Genomic DNA, 16044 nt, shown 5'->3' with positions numbered 1-16044 from the left:
ACTGAGCCACCCAGGGACCCCAGTGGCTTTCTGTTTTCGAGAGCATTTTCACATCATTGATCTCATTTGATCTTCATGTAGCAGGGGCAGATAAACTGTCTCCATTTTGCAGGTGGGATCACTGAGGCTGAGAAAGGCTAAGAGATGTGAAGAGACAGTCCAATGGATGACTCTGGATTAAGAATCAGGGCACCTGAGATGGATTCCAACTTGGCCATTCACCACCTGTGGTGTCCTGAGCAGCTCGGTTATATAGTTTCTGAGCCCCCACTCCAGCTTCAATTAAATGAGAGGTTTGTAAAAGATGGTCCTTGAGGGCCCTCCCAGGGTTACTGTTGCAGGATTTTATCACTTGCTGGACTTCACCAGGAGCTGGTTAGTGGATGTGAAACAGTACATGACACCCCTGAGCTGCAAAGTTCTCCCCTTTCCTTTTACCCCACAAGTGCAGAACCAAGAACCCACTTGGGATGGGGTAAGCTTTTTCCTTCTGCAGACTACAGATGGAAGGCATAAGGGCTCCTGCATGATTACAGGAAATTTTTAAAGTTTATTTTATTTTCTTGTAATTTTTCAATGCCGCCTATGTATTTTTTATTAATATTTTCTGGCTTTATTGTGCTCACTTCGGCAGCACATATACTAAAATTGGAACGATAAGGAGAAGGTTAGCCTGGCTCCTGCACAAGGTTGGCATGCAAACATTTTCTGGCTTTATTGAAGTACAATTTGCATACCATAAAATCCATCCATTGCAAGCATATAATTCAATGCTCCTTAGTAAATTTATGGACTTGTGCAACCGTCACCATAATCCAGGTTTGGAACTTCTCTTTTATCTTAAAACATTCCTTTATGCTTACTTACATCAGTCTCTACTCCCTTCTCCAGGCCCAGGCAACCCCTGATATGCCTTCTGTATCTATAAATTTGCCTTTTCTGGACAGTTCACATAAATAGAATCATTCCCTATGTAGCCTTTTCCATCTGGCTTATTTAACTTAGCATCATGTTTTTAAGGTTCATCTACGTTGTAGTACATGTCCATATTTCATTCCTTTTTTATGGCTGAATAATATTCCATGGTATGGGTATACCATATTTTGTTTATCTGGCCATTGGTTGGATAGTTGGGTTGTTTTCACATTTTCACTATGATGAGTAATGTTGCTATGGACCTTTGTGGATGAGTCTTTGTTTTTTGTTTTGTTTTGTTTGTTTTTAAAGATTTTATTTATTTATTTGACAGAGAGAGAGACAGCGAGAGAGGGAACACAAGCAGGGGGAGTGGGAGAGGGAGAAGCAGGCTTCCCACAGAGCAGGGAGCCCAATGTGGGGCTCGATCCCAGGACCCTGGGATCATGACCTGAGCTGAAGGCAGATGCTTAATGACTGAGCCACCCAGGCACCCTGTGGATGAGTCTTTGTGTGGACATATGTTTTTTATTTCACTTGGGTAAATTCCTTGGAGTAGAAATGCAGGTTTGTTTTCTCAAGTTTTTATGCAGTACTTGAACCTCTACTTTTAATCTTTATACTTGAATAAAAGATTCATAGAAAATGTCTGGGAGAGTAAATGTGTAAGTAGTTTTAATAGGCTTTTTTAATGCCTGGTAGCTATTACGAAAGTGTAATCTGTCTTGAAATAACATAATCATACAGACTAGCAGTCGTGGTGGTTTGTGCCCTTCTGAAATTTATTGAAGCCTGCACCCCCAGGACCTCAGAATGTGGCTGTATTTGGAGATAGGGCCTTTAGAGAGGTGATTAAGTTTAAATAAGGTAATCAGGGTGGGACCCTAATCCAATATGATTGGTGTCCTTCTAAGAAGAGGAAGAGCCCCCAGGGGAGCCTGCGCATAGAGCAAAGACCAAGTGAGGACACAGCGAGAATGGGGCCATCTTTGAGACAAAGAGAGAGGCCTCCAGAGAAACCAACCCTGCCTTCACCTTGATCTTGGACTTCCAGCCTCCAGAACTGTGAGAAAATAAATTTCTGTTGCTTAAGCCCCCCAGTCTGTGGTACTTTGTTACGGCGGCCACAAACGAATACATGTGCCTATACTTAAAGAAATTTGCTTTCCAATGCCTTTGGGAGGCTGTTTCTGTCATACCAATTCCCTTCACACAGAGTATTCTCTAGTGAAACCAAACACTCTGTTGTCTTTCGTGTACTCCTTCCTCAGCCAGCTTTTATTCTGTAAAATCATGTGGGGGGCTCTTCCTTGCCTTCCTCTAGGTCATGGTCACATCTCCAGTTGCTCCCCAGGCAGCCCAAAGCCACCTCCTCTGTGAACACTTCCTCCCATTTGGAAGCAGTTCTCCTCAGAAGGCCCCTCTATTTCATGCTGTATTTCTATGGCATGCACTCTATCTACCCTGTCTGCCAACTATTGTGTACATTCTATCCCTTGTGCTAGAGTAAAAGCTCTTTGTGGGCAGGGAACTGGTGTTTGCATTTACTGTCCTTCTGACCTTAGCTCTGGCTCAATGTCTGACACAGTCAGAATTGTTTTAATTAATTAAGCCTGATAACTCCAACTACCAAAATGTTTATGAAGTTTCAGAAATTTGTGAATACCTAAAATATTGGCTAGTGAGGTATGAGTAGAATAAGACAGGCTACAAATGTGGGAATAGCAAAGTGCACATGTTGGAGTCTCTGCTAGTGACCTTCGGCCAAGTCACGCACCCGCACCAAACCTCAACTGCCTTATTGCCGAGAGAAAGGGTTGATCTAGTGAAGGTCTGTTTTTTTTTTCTTTTTAAAGATTTTATTTATTTGGGGGAGAGAGAGAGAGCATGAGCAGAGGGAGGGGCAGAGGGAGAGGGAGAGGCAGGCTCCTAGCTGAGCAAGGAACCCAATGTGGGGCTTGATCCCAGGACCCTGAGATTATGACCTGAGCTGAAAGCAGATGCTTAGCCCACTGAGCCACCCAGGTGCTCCACAAAGGCCTGTTTTATGGTGAACATTTTATACCCCTCCAGCTCTTGGTGAATTCTTCAGGATTCCTCTCTTTGAAGTGCCTCCCTGGTTATGTGGCTGGCTGAAGAAGTTCAAGGTCTACATTACACTGCGACTCAATTAAAATGAACTTAAAGTGAATTTTGAGTTTCTGTTTTCCGTGTAGAACTTTTCCAACTATATGGAATTTAGAACTGTTAGTTATTACCTTTTGGGGGCCCAAACCCTGAAGAGGGAAAGAAGGTAAAAGAACTTATATCACCCTCCTTTTGACAATGGACAATTGAAAGAAATACACACACACACACACACACATACACACACAACTAGCTTGGAACTTCAGAGCATCATGTTCAAATCAGACCCCACCAGGAAAATAGTTTTTGTGGGAATTACACCATAAAATAGAGTAAAACACAAAAATTCCCCAAATGATAAGAGAAGAAGAGCTTGTGTGGTAAACAGCCCCAGAAGGGGCAAATCCTTCTGTGCAAATTGCCTCTGACTTCCTTGGCCTAACTTGTCACGTCTCCCTTGGGTTTCTTTACCTTCTTCCTTCACTCTCCCTACTCCACGGTCTCCAAGGATTTGTAGATCTTTATTTCTTTAGGCTGAGTGCAGACAAAAATTCTTTCCTTTTCCTTCCTTCACTCAGCAAATTTTGGAGACAAATAAAAAAACTAAGAGAAAGGGTGGGGAGGTGGAGGAAGGAAGTACCACAGGGGTGAGAATTCAGTGTAGGGTCTCTGATCCCAAGGCAATTACATTCCTACCATCGGCTGGCCAGCCCCACTGCCAAGCCCATGGACCCATGACCTTTTTCTCCCTTCTGTCTTCTGCTGGTCTGTAACCACAAGTCTATACCATCTCCCTGCTTAAGAATGAATCCTCCTAATTACCCTGTGCCATCAGTGGCAAAGGAAGACCAATTATGTGGCCTTTTGGAAGTTCCCGGATCCTCAGGAATCTTCCACCAATTTTTTTTTTCTTTTGCTTCTTGAGCATTGATAATTGATGCCACTAAAACCCAATCTCTTTCAGTTCTTTCTCAGCTCCACATCTAGTGTAGATGTTCTAGTCTGCAAATGGTGGGAGAGAGCAGATTTCCAGCCGTGGTAGTCATGGCAAGACATGATTTCCTTTCTCCCTTGCCCTGTCTCTGATGGGAAGGATCTCTCTGGTAGAGTAATGAGTGTGGGACTTCTTTTAGTAAAATAGTGGATTGAGGTTAAAATAAATAGATAGCCAGTATCAGGTGGAAAAAAAAAATTGACTTGCTTGGAAGAAAATGCTAGTGGTTTTCCCAGTTTTCCAAGTGTCTCCGGATCCCTCTCAGGCCTTCTAAATCAGAAACTCTGGGGATACAACAATCTGTGTTTTAATAAGCCCTCCAGATGATTCCAACACATGCTTTGAACCACGGGGTTACACAATATCCAGTCTCCAATTCTTCTCTTTTTTCATAATAGTAAAACACTCAGAGCAGCAATGTGCCCAGATCAGGGGTAACATTTCTTATCATCCTTGCGTATAGAATTGGCCATGAGATGCAAACAGTAGTCATTGGGTAAGGCTTCTGGGAGATCTCATTAAAGGGGGCTGCCTCCACTGGCAGGAATACCCTCGCTGCCTTTGGCGCCCCCCCCTTCTTTGTACTTTTTGCCAACAGCCATCTTGGACCATGAGGTGACCGTGAAAATGGAAGTGACCAACTAGGGATAATGGAACAGAGAGATTGAAGGAGCAGTGGCCCCTGGTAGCGAGGTGTTGCCATATCAGCTTTGGACTGCTCTCCTTCATCTTTAGAAGAGAAAGAGAAATTAACGTGTTTAAGCCATGTGGGTTGTCTGCTATAAGCAGTTGAATCCAATCCTAATACATTTTGTGTTATTTTGAATTACATTTGTATTAGTCCTCTGAAAAAAATATTAAGAGCTGGAAGTCTTCTCCAGCAACACAGGGTAAAGAAGGGATATTATTCTCCAGGATGAGGCATGGACCTTGGAAGAAAGGATTCGGAGGAGAAAAGATGGAACAGACACTGAGGAAATAAAAGGAGGTGGGGCAGGGGTCATTCTCAGATGCTCACCTAAGATGGGCTCTTCACGGACTGATAATTGACTTCATAAATAGAAGGATTATTTCTCACCATCCTCTGGACTGTATATTTTGCATGCTTATAATGAGAAATTCCTCCCAGTAATGGATGATACTTACAAATATAACTAAAGGGTCATACACTTTTAGAATATCTGAGTTTTCTTGTGCTCCTCTTATCATACGCTTCTATGCTGGAGATTGTGACAGGAATATAAAGATGAATGTTGTAAAGTCTTTGCCTTGGAGATACTCAAGATTTAAAAAAAATACAGAAGCTCAGTAAGAGGAAAGTCATTGTCTTTTGTAGCTGTTCAGAGACATCGCCTCAAGAATATTTAATGTTAATTTTATTTTTTATCCTGGGCTAAAGCAGTGCCCTATCTTGCCAAGGTTGGCACAATGCTTCCGGGGTTTTGCCTGCATAGGTTGGGGGTCATTTTATAAGGGTGGTTACCAAACGTGGCTAGCTTTGAGCCCTCCATATTGGACACCTGATTCAATTTGAGATCCAAGTTAACTCCCTTCATTAAGAAAATAATTCAGGGACTGCTTCACTCTGTCCTTCTAAGTGTTCCTTGGGGTGACTTCCTCTGGACTTGGCCTTAGAAATAGCCCACCCAACCCACTTGGCTGGTGCACCCTCCTTAGAGGTCTCCCTGAACAGAATTCAGAATCAATGTAGCAAAGGGCTTCTCAGAACAGTTTGGCACACCAGGCCTCTCTGGAGAGGGTGGTCACTCATTCATTTGTTCATTCACTAAAGGCATGTTTATTGAGTGCCTATTATGCACCAGGTGTTCTCCCTAGAGCACTGAGTTCAATTGGCAAGTCCCAGCCCTTCCCTTGGAGCTCAGTGTCAGAGCCAGCAAACAGACCAAAAGAAAACCAAGGACAAACAGTAAACTCAAGGAACTGAAAATAAAATGAGACAATTACAAATTGTGACATGAGCCAAGAAGGAAACAAATAGGATCCTGATAGAGAAAACCCAGTTTGGGGGCACAGACCATTGATGGCCGTCAGGAAGGCTTCTCACAGGAGGCAAAATTTGAACTAAAGCCTAAAGATTGAGAAGAAGGCCTCCAAGCTGGACACCAGTGGTGAGGTTTCCAGGTGGAAGGAACAGCATGCTCAAAGGCGGGGAAAGTGTTGTCAAATCCCAGTAAGTGGAAGAAAGCCAGTGAGGCGGGGCTTCGGGGAATGCTTTGCTCCCTTGTGCCTTGGAAGCCCGCAGGATTAAACAGTGCCTTCAATTGTCTGAGGGTCAGGAGTTGGGACCAGTGTCTCTTTCTCTCCCTACCTGTACTTTTTCCTTTGCATTTTGTTTCAGGTACACTTACTAAAAATCATGAAAGCATTTGCACGTGCACACAGAGGGACATAAAGGATGAAAAGAAAATGAGAGATGAGGAGAGAAGGAGGAAAAGAATAACTGGAAGTGTAGGGACATAGGGCTTCTCTGTCTTAGAGAAACCACAAAACACAGCCCTTTGAAGGTACACTCAAAGTTTCAAATCTTATTTTATTTTCTTAAAGCCCAGTTTGTAAAGTAGGCAATTAAAGTATTCAAATTAAAAAGCCAAGGTAAATCACAATTATGAGCCCTTAATCTACTTAGATTCCCCCCCCCCCGCAAAATGTACAATTGCATTTCATGTCAACTTCCACTGAAATCAGAGCAACAAAATTATTTTCCATGGAATGAAGGCAGGGAGGGGTCTTGTCACAAAATGTCCCCTCAGCCAGAGTTCTGAGAAGATCACGAATGGGACAGTATGATTATTCATACGGGCATAAGTTCAGAGAGGAGTTTTCAAATGAATTACAACAGTGGAAGAAAAGACAAGCCATCAGGAAAAGGGTATCTATTACTCTGAGCAGGGCAAGATGTCAGTCATGTGATTTGTCAAATCTGTAAGCAGACAGCACAGGTCTTCATTGGAGATTACATGGGGGGTAGGGGGGGGAGCTCAGATTGGCAGGGACAGGGGGAAAGGCCATATAGGGCAGGGGAGGATTTCACCCAGGTCAGGAGGAAAGAGTGGAGGGGGATGGGGTGTGGGGGGGTAGGGCTTTCCAATCCTCTCCGGCTACTGACCAACCAGATGCACATATAGGGGAGAGAAATCACGAGCTTTCCCTTTCCCTGACCAATCAATCTTGTGGTTGAAGGCATTAGATAGTTGGGCTCAGGAAGGATCAGCGTAGTCAGTTGAGCATCAGAGCTTCCCCAGCTTCTGTCTCTATGTGCCTTTTCACCAGCAATAAATTAGAATTTGGCCATCGGAGTCCAGTCACCTAATACATTTCAAGACCACCTTGACTTAATTTCCAAACTGCCCTTAAATCAAACCAAATTCTCAAAAAGCTGCCAACTTAGGCTGTGCTGTCTTCTAACTGTTTTAATTAAACTCATCCAATTAAATTTCTCATCACTGTAGAGCATGTGTTCTGGGAATCAGATTTAATTTGATTTATTAAAATAATGAATCTGCTTTTGAGTGAAATTGTTATCTGTTTCATTTTAAATTATTATTACAAATTATATCTGCTTCATCTCTTTGTCAGTAGATGGTTCACTTTGAGGTCTGACCAGGAGAAGGCTTTTCCCTTCATTTTTTCCTCAGAAGGAAAGGCTATGTAGCACCCTGCTCCAGCTTCCTCGGAGGAAGCCTGAATGCAGGCCAAGGTAAGAAGCGAAGCGGCGGCAGCAAGGGCAGGGATGGTGGAGGAGAGCCAAATAGACCTAAGGGACTCTGGGGGGAGGAAAAGAGTGAGCGAAACCAGCGAGGAGGACCAAGGTTAAACTCAAGGGAAACAGGAGACAACTCTTCCACCATCTTCTGAATTTTGTGTTTAGTGTGAGTGTCTCATAGTAAGATTTTTTTTTTTAAGATTTTATTTATTTACTTGACAGAGAGATAGACAGAAGAGCACAAGCAGAGGGAGTGGCAGAGGGAGAGGGAGAAGCAGGCTCTGCACTGAGCAGGGAACCCGATGCGGGACTCGATCCCAGGACCCTGAGATCATGACCTGAGCCGAAGGCAGACGCTTAACCATCTGAGCCACCCAGGCGCCCTCATAGTAAGATTTTTTGTCCATGGATGAACTAGACCCTCCCAGCCTTCCAGCCATTAGGATGACACTGGGTCATACGCCAACTGCTAGAGCCGGTGGGGGGGGGCGGTGGTGGTGTCTATTGTCAGGTCAACCCATCGCTTCCCTCCATGTGTTGGCCTCCTCTCCTCCTTCATTTGGCCCTTTTTAGCTCAGCAGCTCCAGGGGGAAGAAGCTTCACTCTCTCAATATCCATGTTATAATCTCGGGGAAGGATTCTGATTGGCCTTCCTTGGGTAATCCAGAGACGATAGCTCCCAGAGTCCACTGACCCCAGTGAGGAAACTGGTCTGGCTAGTATGGAAGGTTGTGGGGAATGAAGTGGGCTGTACCGCTCAGCACCAGCCCGTGGAGGCTAAGGAGTGTTAGCTGTCAATGGTGCACCACAGGAAGCCTTGGGGAGAGAAAGAGGGAGGCCCTGAGGAAACGATACCAAGGGAGCTCATTTTGGTAGAAGTATTTAGGTTTTATTAGAGGGAGAGATAATTGGATGTCCATATGCAACAAATGAACCTGGACCCATACTTCTCACTTAATACAAACATTAACTCAAAATGGATCATAGACCTAAATGTAAAACCTAAAACTGTAAAACTGCCAGAAGAAAACATAGAAAAATACCTTTGTGACCTTGCATTGTACAAAGATTTCTTAGCTATAACACCAAAAACAAGATCCATAAAAGAAAAAATTGGGGGACAAGAAGAGCAGCATGTTTTTCTTTCGTTGTGTTTTGTTCCTTCTCATTACGAATAATTTGATACAGTCCTCACCTTCAAGTTTGATGGAGCTATCTGTTCTTGGAGAGCAGAAATGGTATTGATCATCACTGTATCTTCAGGGCCTGGTACCAAAAAGGGCACATCATAGACATGCACTAAATCCGGGTTAAATACATGAATAAGTGAAATGTGGGATGATCACAGGATAGCCACGAGGAAATTCTCTAAACAGAAACATGAATCAGAATTCAGATGAGAGAACTGAACAGAGCGATAATGGGATCATTTAGGATAGAGGTGATGGGAAAGGCTGCAGGAGGCCAGGCCTTCCCAAGGGAGGAGTCTGGGCACAGAGCAGAGAAGGCCCTTGGGTGGGCTAGTATTAGAGGATGGGAGGATTAAGGGGGGGTGGTCTGTGGAGGAGACAGAGAAAGCATGATTGAAGAGGGAGGAGGGGAGTTTGGACCATGGAGGGTCATGCCAACCAAGGGAGGAAGAGTTTTCAAAGAGTGAAGGGTCAGTTGTATCAGCTACAGAAGAGAGGTCAAAAAGAATGAGACTGGGGGAAGAAACCTAGAATTTCTTTCAAAAGGACGTCATTGGTGAACTTAGAGATGCTTTCTACCACGTGTAAAATTTTCATTAATATCCAATAGAAAACATATCAAAATATCAAGAGAGAAATTAATAAACTGTAGAGGCAGGTGTCTGTCGAGTTAAGGCACCAAACATAACTGAGAGCAAACTTTGGTCTTTAGTGTCATTGTCAAGAAAATGTCATATGAAACTCAATGTGCAACCATCATTTTAAAAATAGAAACCACCAGACACTGTCACCTCCCTCAAATACTTTGCATTTTTTTTTCTTTTTTCATTCTTTTCCCCTCGGGAACAAAGAAAGTAGCTACAGAGAACTCTAGCAGAGAAAATATATGCTTCCATCTAAGCCAAGTATTGGGAGGAAGAGGCCATCTAGACTAGGTTAACAGTGTATTAATTCACAGCAGTAACAGCCTTCACTAATAAGAAGTGGATATCAAGAAAAGTCTCTGACTTGAACTAGTGCTCAGATGACAAGTTGAGAGTGCAGTACACAACTTGTTAGTAAAAGTGAACTTGGGGTTCCACTTTAAAGGAGGATTATTTGCTTTGGTAATTAACCAAAGAGTGCTTATGGAGTGCAAGGGATTAACTTATTTGATAGAGAGTAAAAAGCCAATTAATTTCGCCGAGCTTTGTGATAGATGCTAAAGGAAGGATAAGAAAGCCCTCTGTTTGCAGGCAAACTGCTCCCAAACTGTCTTAGTGAGTGGCTAACTTCAGATTTACAGCCAGAAGACTCTGAGAAAGGACTCTGTTGAAACAACAGTAAGAAATTGTACGGGCCTAATAAATACCGTAGGGAGAAAGGAGTTAGAAATAGTAATAGTTTAAAGTTCAATTGTAACAAAATTATTAGCAACTTAATAGTAATAGAGAGGGAAACAAAACAGTAACTCCTTAAAAAGGATTGACCAGAGTATCCCAAAAGAGCAATATAACATGCCCATTTGTTTTTTGGTTTCTTATCGTTATAAATGATGGACTATCAAAGCAATAGCAAACCCATTAATCAAGACTGTAAACAATTAAAATCTTTTTCCAGATCCAGGAAAGCATCAGAATGATCAAGACAGTGCCAAAAAAAGGAACATAAATTTCAGCCAGCTCTTTGGATCTGGTAAGTGTTTAGGCTACCCAGCCAAAAAGTCAGAGAGCAAAAAGTCTAAACTAAGCTGATAACAACTGATCATTAATTAGAACTGAAGCCAACTATCTCAGTCTAGAGAAATATCTTGGCTACTCAGCTAAGGGCCAGAAAGCCAAAGGTCCAAGTTGGGTTCATGATAATTAATCATAGGCAAAGCCACTGCCCAGAAAAACCCCTATTAACGAAGGGGCGCTTTTGAGAAGAAGCAGCCCTAAGGGAAACTGGCAGGGACAGTCCTGCACAGAGTGAGGCTAGGGGACCCCGTCCACTCTGCTCACAGGCTCCACTTAAGGCTGAACCCCTGGAATTAATAATCATGTCTAACAAATTCTAGCATTAAAAGACAAACTGAGCAGCTGATAACTCATCTTCACTGCAAAGATCTTTTTTTTGAAGTGAGATTCAAATCTTTGAACTGCATTGAAATAGGAGGAAGGTACAGGTAGGAGAGCAAGGGAGCAATAACGGACATTATTTATATCAAAGGTGTCCAAAGGGAAATTAAATGTCGATAGCACCAAAAGTCAGTCACCAAATGGAAATATGCAAAAATGACAGTGTATGAGTGTGTGTAGGGGGGCCACTGTGTAAGCTTAGCTTAGAGGGGATTTAAGAATTGGATGTCATTTATAAGTTCATGCATGCTGATGTTTAAATTCATTTCTGCACCTGTAAGAAAGCATTTTTCCTACAAGTACCTTTTCATGCACACATTCACTTTCCTTATAATATATTTCATGGTTTCTCAACTGCACGTTATTTTCACATTTTAATATCTCTGGAGTCAGAATGTATCTTACAGTCAATGACATGTGACAACTTAATTGGAACTGTTTTCACTTATTGGTACCCGGACAATGACATTTCTTACAACTGATGCCATTTAGATGTGATGTAGTTCACAGTTAGCCCCTTGCAATGCTTGGTCCCCATGCAGCGGATGGGTGATGTGGCCACACATACCCCACTTCCTGCTGCAGAGGAGGACCCCAACCCTTACCCTTGAGTCTGAGATACAGAAGTCTGCGGGCTGCCTGAGGGTCACTGATGCATGCACAGCTAAGCAGTTCCAAGAAAGGTGTGCATGTGTCTAATACAGAGGGAACAGGGACGTTCTGGGTGTGCTCTGGGATCTTTGCACACAGTGCAATTTGTGGGCTCGCCAGCTTATTCTGTACGGAGCACAGGTTGTTCCTGGGAACATAGGAGGTGTTGGGCTGCACTTGGATTGTTCCCTCCCACTATACAATGATATTGTGCTAAGGACTCATTCAAGCCTCAATAACACCATAAAGTTGGCATTGTAGTATCCTCCCCATTTCACAGATGAGGAGCTCCAACAGGGTGGGTAACCTGCCAAAGATCATACTGCTCATAACTGTGGAGGTCAGTACTTGAACGCAGGTCCATGTGGCTTCAGAGCCCATGCGCTTGACCATTATATCACGCTGACTCTACCAAGACAGTCTTTGGCCAAGAAATCGTGTTGGTGATTTATAAGGACTGTGTAAGAGAGGAGGAGGGACATTAGAATGGCGAAAATTGATTTTAAGCAGGAAGAGCAGGTACAAATAAGGAAAGCACTCGCCCTCAAGCTTTGATTCCATCTCTAATTGCGTGTTTTCATTCCACGAAGGTGGCTTTGTGAATTGTGCGGCTGGTGGTGCTGAACACAATGTTTCTAGATCCAGGTATTCAGACCCCAGGAAGCTAAATAAGTAAGCTGTTAGTCCCTGGGATTCAGACGGCGTGGAAAAGTACCACTTTTCTACCACTAAAAGATACAAGTTTTATTCCTGGAAAAGTTGATTAAAATTCTCAGTGTCTTAATTGTCCAAAGAAGGAATCACTCAAACACTATATTCAAATCTGGGCTCCACACGTGGATGTATGTGGAGCCTCTGTGTGTGTGTGTGTGTGCGCGCGTGCGCACGCGCGAGTGTGTTCAGAGATACATACCATTTCAAGAGCTATAAAATATAATTACTTGGGTAAGCTTTAAACATATGTGATATTTCACAAATACCACTCTGATATATCTAGGTCATGTTTACATATTTTAAGACACATTAGGGTAATTTTCACTGGAAAAAAATGTGTATTTTCCCCCAAATCTATGCAAATGGTAATTTTGAATGTGTAAGTACATTTTTGGTTAAAGAGAACATCACTGTCACTTAATATATTACTGGAGATATACACAGATGTTGTTTATGTTTGTGCTTTATGTAAATTGCCTTTCAGTGGAGAAGAAATGTATACATAAAATTTAAACTTGCTGTGTTTTACATATTCAGTTTGTGTAGTTTGTTTATATTCCCAGAAAGCAAATATAGGAAAGCAATTGAAACCAGCATATTGCATCAAGCTTTCTGCAAGTTTTAAATGAAATGTCCTGAAATTGTTAACCTTTACAAATGCTGAGAAATGACAATTCAGGAAGAGTGTGTCTTCCGCTGCACTCCACGTAAACCAGTTTCAGTGGTTAACTGGTCTTTTCACTGTTCCCTGAATGCGGTCATTCCCACCATCAATTCTTTGTTCACGGTATCTCTTCAGATCCCATTTCTTTTTTTAAAAGTCTTTTTAAGTAATCTCTATGCCCAATGTGGGACATGAACTTAAAATCCCAAGATCAAGAGTTGCATGCTCTACCCACTAAGCCAGCCAGGGGCCCCCAGAGAGTGTCACTCTTAACATCAGTCAACAACTGGTGAGAGGGAGAAGCAAGAATGCCCACTCCTCAACTGATGCTGGAGGCAGCCAAAGAAACATTCCCCCCAGCTTCTAGAAGGAGCTAGTCTAAGGGCTGGCTAGCTGCACAAGAGTTGAGGTGCTAATCTTTAAAGAGTACTAAAATGGCGCCTGGGAGGCTCAGTTGGTTAAGCATCCAACTCTGGATTTTGGCTCAGGTCATGATCTCAGGGTCCTGGGATTGAGCCCTGCATCGGGCTCTGCACTCATCGGGGAGTTGGCTTGAAGATTTTCTCTCTCCCCTTCCCCCTGCCCGCACGCTCGCTTGCGCTCTCTCTCTCAAATAAGTAAATAAATCTTTTTTTTTTTAAATAAAAGGTACTAAAATATTAGAGGGAAAAAAGATCAGAAATAAGTTGCCAAATAACTCAGGTTTCCAAATAGGACTTTATACCTAACTAGAAAAATCTAAATTTATTCTCTTCCCTCAGAAGCAGATACTTCTCTAGACTAGAAAGAACACTCTGCTGATCCTGTCTAACCCAGCCAAATCAATATAAGAGAAGCACCTAAAGGGCATCAGATGCTTAGCCCATCACCCACATGACACAGATTGACTTGCCTCTTCCTCAGAGATAGAAGCAAGGTCCTCCGCCACCAGCGCTTCCCCATTTCTCACTCTCTCTCTCTCTCTCTTTTTTTTTTGGTTCTGTGAAAAGTCTATATGGTTATGCAATGGTTAAGAGTACAGACATCGGGGTGCCTCGGTGGCTCAGTTGTTAAGCGTCTGCCTTTGGCTCAGGTCATGATCCCAGGGTCCTGGGATCGAGCCCCACATCGGGCTCCCTGCTCCGTGGGAAGCCTGCTTCTCCCTCCCCCACTCCCCCCTGCTTGTGTTCCCTCTCTCACTGTGTCTCTCTCTGTCAAATAAATAAATAAAATCTTAAAAAAAAAAAAAGAGTACAGACATCACGGGCACCTGGGTGGCTCAGTTGGTTAAGCCTCCAACTCTTGATTTCGGCTCATGTCATGATCACAGGGTTGTGAGATTGAGCCCTGTGTTGGGCTCTGCACTCAGCCAGAGTCGGCTTGGGATTCTCTCCGTTTCTCTCTGCTCTCTCTTTCTCAAATAAATAAATTATATATATATATATAATTTTATATAAATTTTATATAATTTTATATAAATAAATTATATATATATATATATATATATATATAAAGCTTTCAGATGTCAGAAGCCACACTGCCTGAGCTGAAATCCCAGCTCTGCCACTTACTAGCTTTGTGGCCTTGGGCAATTTACTTGGTCTCTCTGTGCCTCAGTTTTTTTCTAAGACTACTTGCTAATATGCTTACTGTGAGGGTTAACTGAATAAAAAGATGTCAAACGCTTAGACTCTGCCTTGCACATAAAGATGCTATGTGTTAATTACTATTATTGTTGATATCTCTACCTCCAGGATAGAACTCAGGGGAAGGGGGGCAAGCATCCATTTAGATAGGAAGTGTTTAAAGATCTTTCATTTGCTTCCAACATTTAGTGGATTTTTATTCAAATTAGTATTTTTCACAGTACTTGCTTTCAAGGTTTTTATGATCTTATAAACTCATCGTAAAAAATAATGGAAAATAAAAAGCACAATATAATCTGGTGCCAAAAACAGGACAAGAGAAAAGACGCACTGTGTTCTTAGGATCAGAGTAATGTGACTCCGTGTTATATCAATGACATATATGAAATAGTAAGTTTTATTAAAAATTGTCTCAGAAGAGTATTTCATGACATGGAAGAATATTCATAGTTTATGGTTTAGAGTAACAAGTTTTGAAACAGAATGTATGGCAAGATCCAATCTGAGTTTTAAAATGAATAGAAATAGATTTTTAAAAGACTGGATGGACAATGTCAAAAGGCTTATAGCAATTATCTTGGATGATATTCTTTCTTGTTGGTACTTAAGCTATTTTTCAACATTTTTTTAATTGGCATGACGTTACTTCTAAATCAGAGGGGAATATCATCAATAAATGTATTATTCTTTTGAAAAGGGATCTTAGAGCTGTCTTATTTTAGTGCCTCTCACCTGTAGCAATATTGTTCTCCCACCCACCCCAGGATACTGGCAAGTACTGGTGGGGATGTCATATTGACTGGGATCCCTATTGGTATTTAGGGCCAGGGATGCTAAGTGTATTAGAGTCCTTCACATCAAAACATTATCCCACCCAAAATGCCAAGGCAGCCCTATTGACAAAATTGCATCTAGCCCATTTATTTTGCAGTCAAGGACACTGAGGTCCTGAGAAGTAAGGTGCCCAAAGTAACAAAGCATGTTAGTTCTAAGTCAAAACAAAGGTCTAGCTCCTCTGGTTTGCAGTTCAGAGCTTTTTCCATTTTCCTACTTCATGGAAAAGGTGGGATTTGAGATGGGTTAGAAGAATGGGTAAGGTAGTATAGTAGGCTGAATAATGGCCACCCAAAGATCTCAGGTCTGAAAACCTGGAACCTGCAAATATTCTCCTATACCCTTTAAAGATCAGCACTTCAGCTGTTGTGCAGCTAGCCAGCCCTTAGACTAGCTCCTTCTAGAAGCTGGGAAGGGGGGTGTTTCTTTGGCTGCCTCCAGCATCTGTTGAAGAGTGGGCATTCCTGCTTCTCTCTCTCACCAGTTGTTGACTGATGTTAAGAGTGA

The 16044-nt window shown here is 42.4% G+C and overlaps 1 pseudogene; it reads left to right on the top strand.

Moving 5' to 3' along the window:
- Positions 1 to 618: 618 nt before the first annotated feature.
- On the top strand, positions 619 to 718 carry LOC123324196 (annotated as a pseudogene).
- Positions 719 to 16044: the final 15326 nt, after the last annotated feature.

The sequence above is a fragment of the Neomonachus schauinslandi genome, chromosome 2 (genome assembly GCF_002201575.2).
Source record: "Neomonachus schauinslandi chromosome 2, ASM220157v2, whole genome shotgun sequence".
NCBI lineage: Eukaryota > Metazoa > Chordata > Mammalia > Carnivora > Phocidae > Neomonachus > Neomonachus schauinslandi.
The sequence above is the reverse complement of the archived record's forward strand: the minus strand, read 5'-3'. Positions and strand labels throughout refer to the sequence as shown.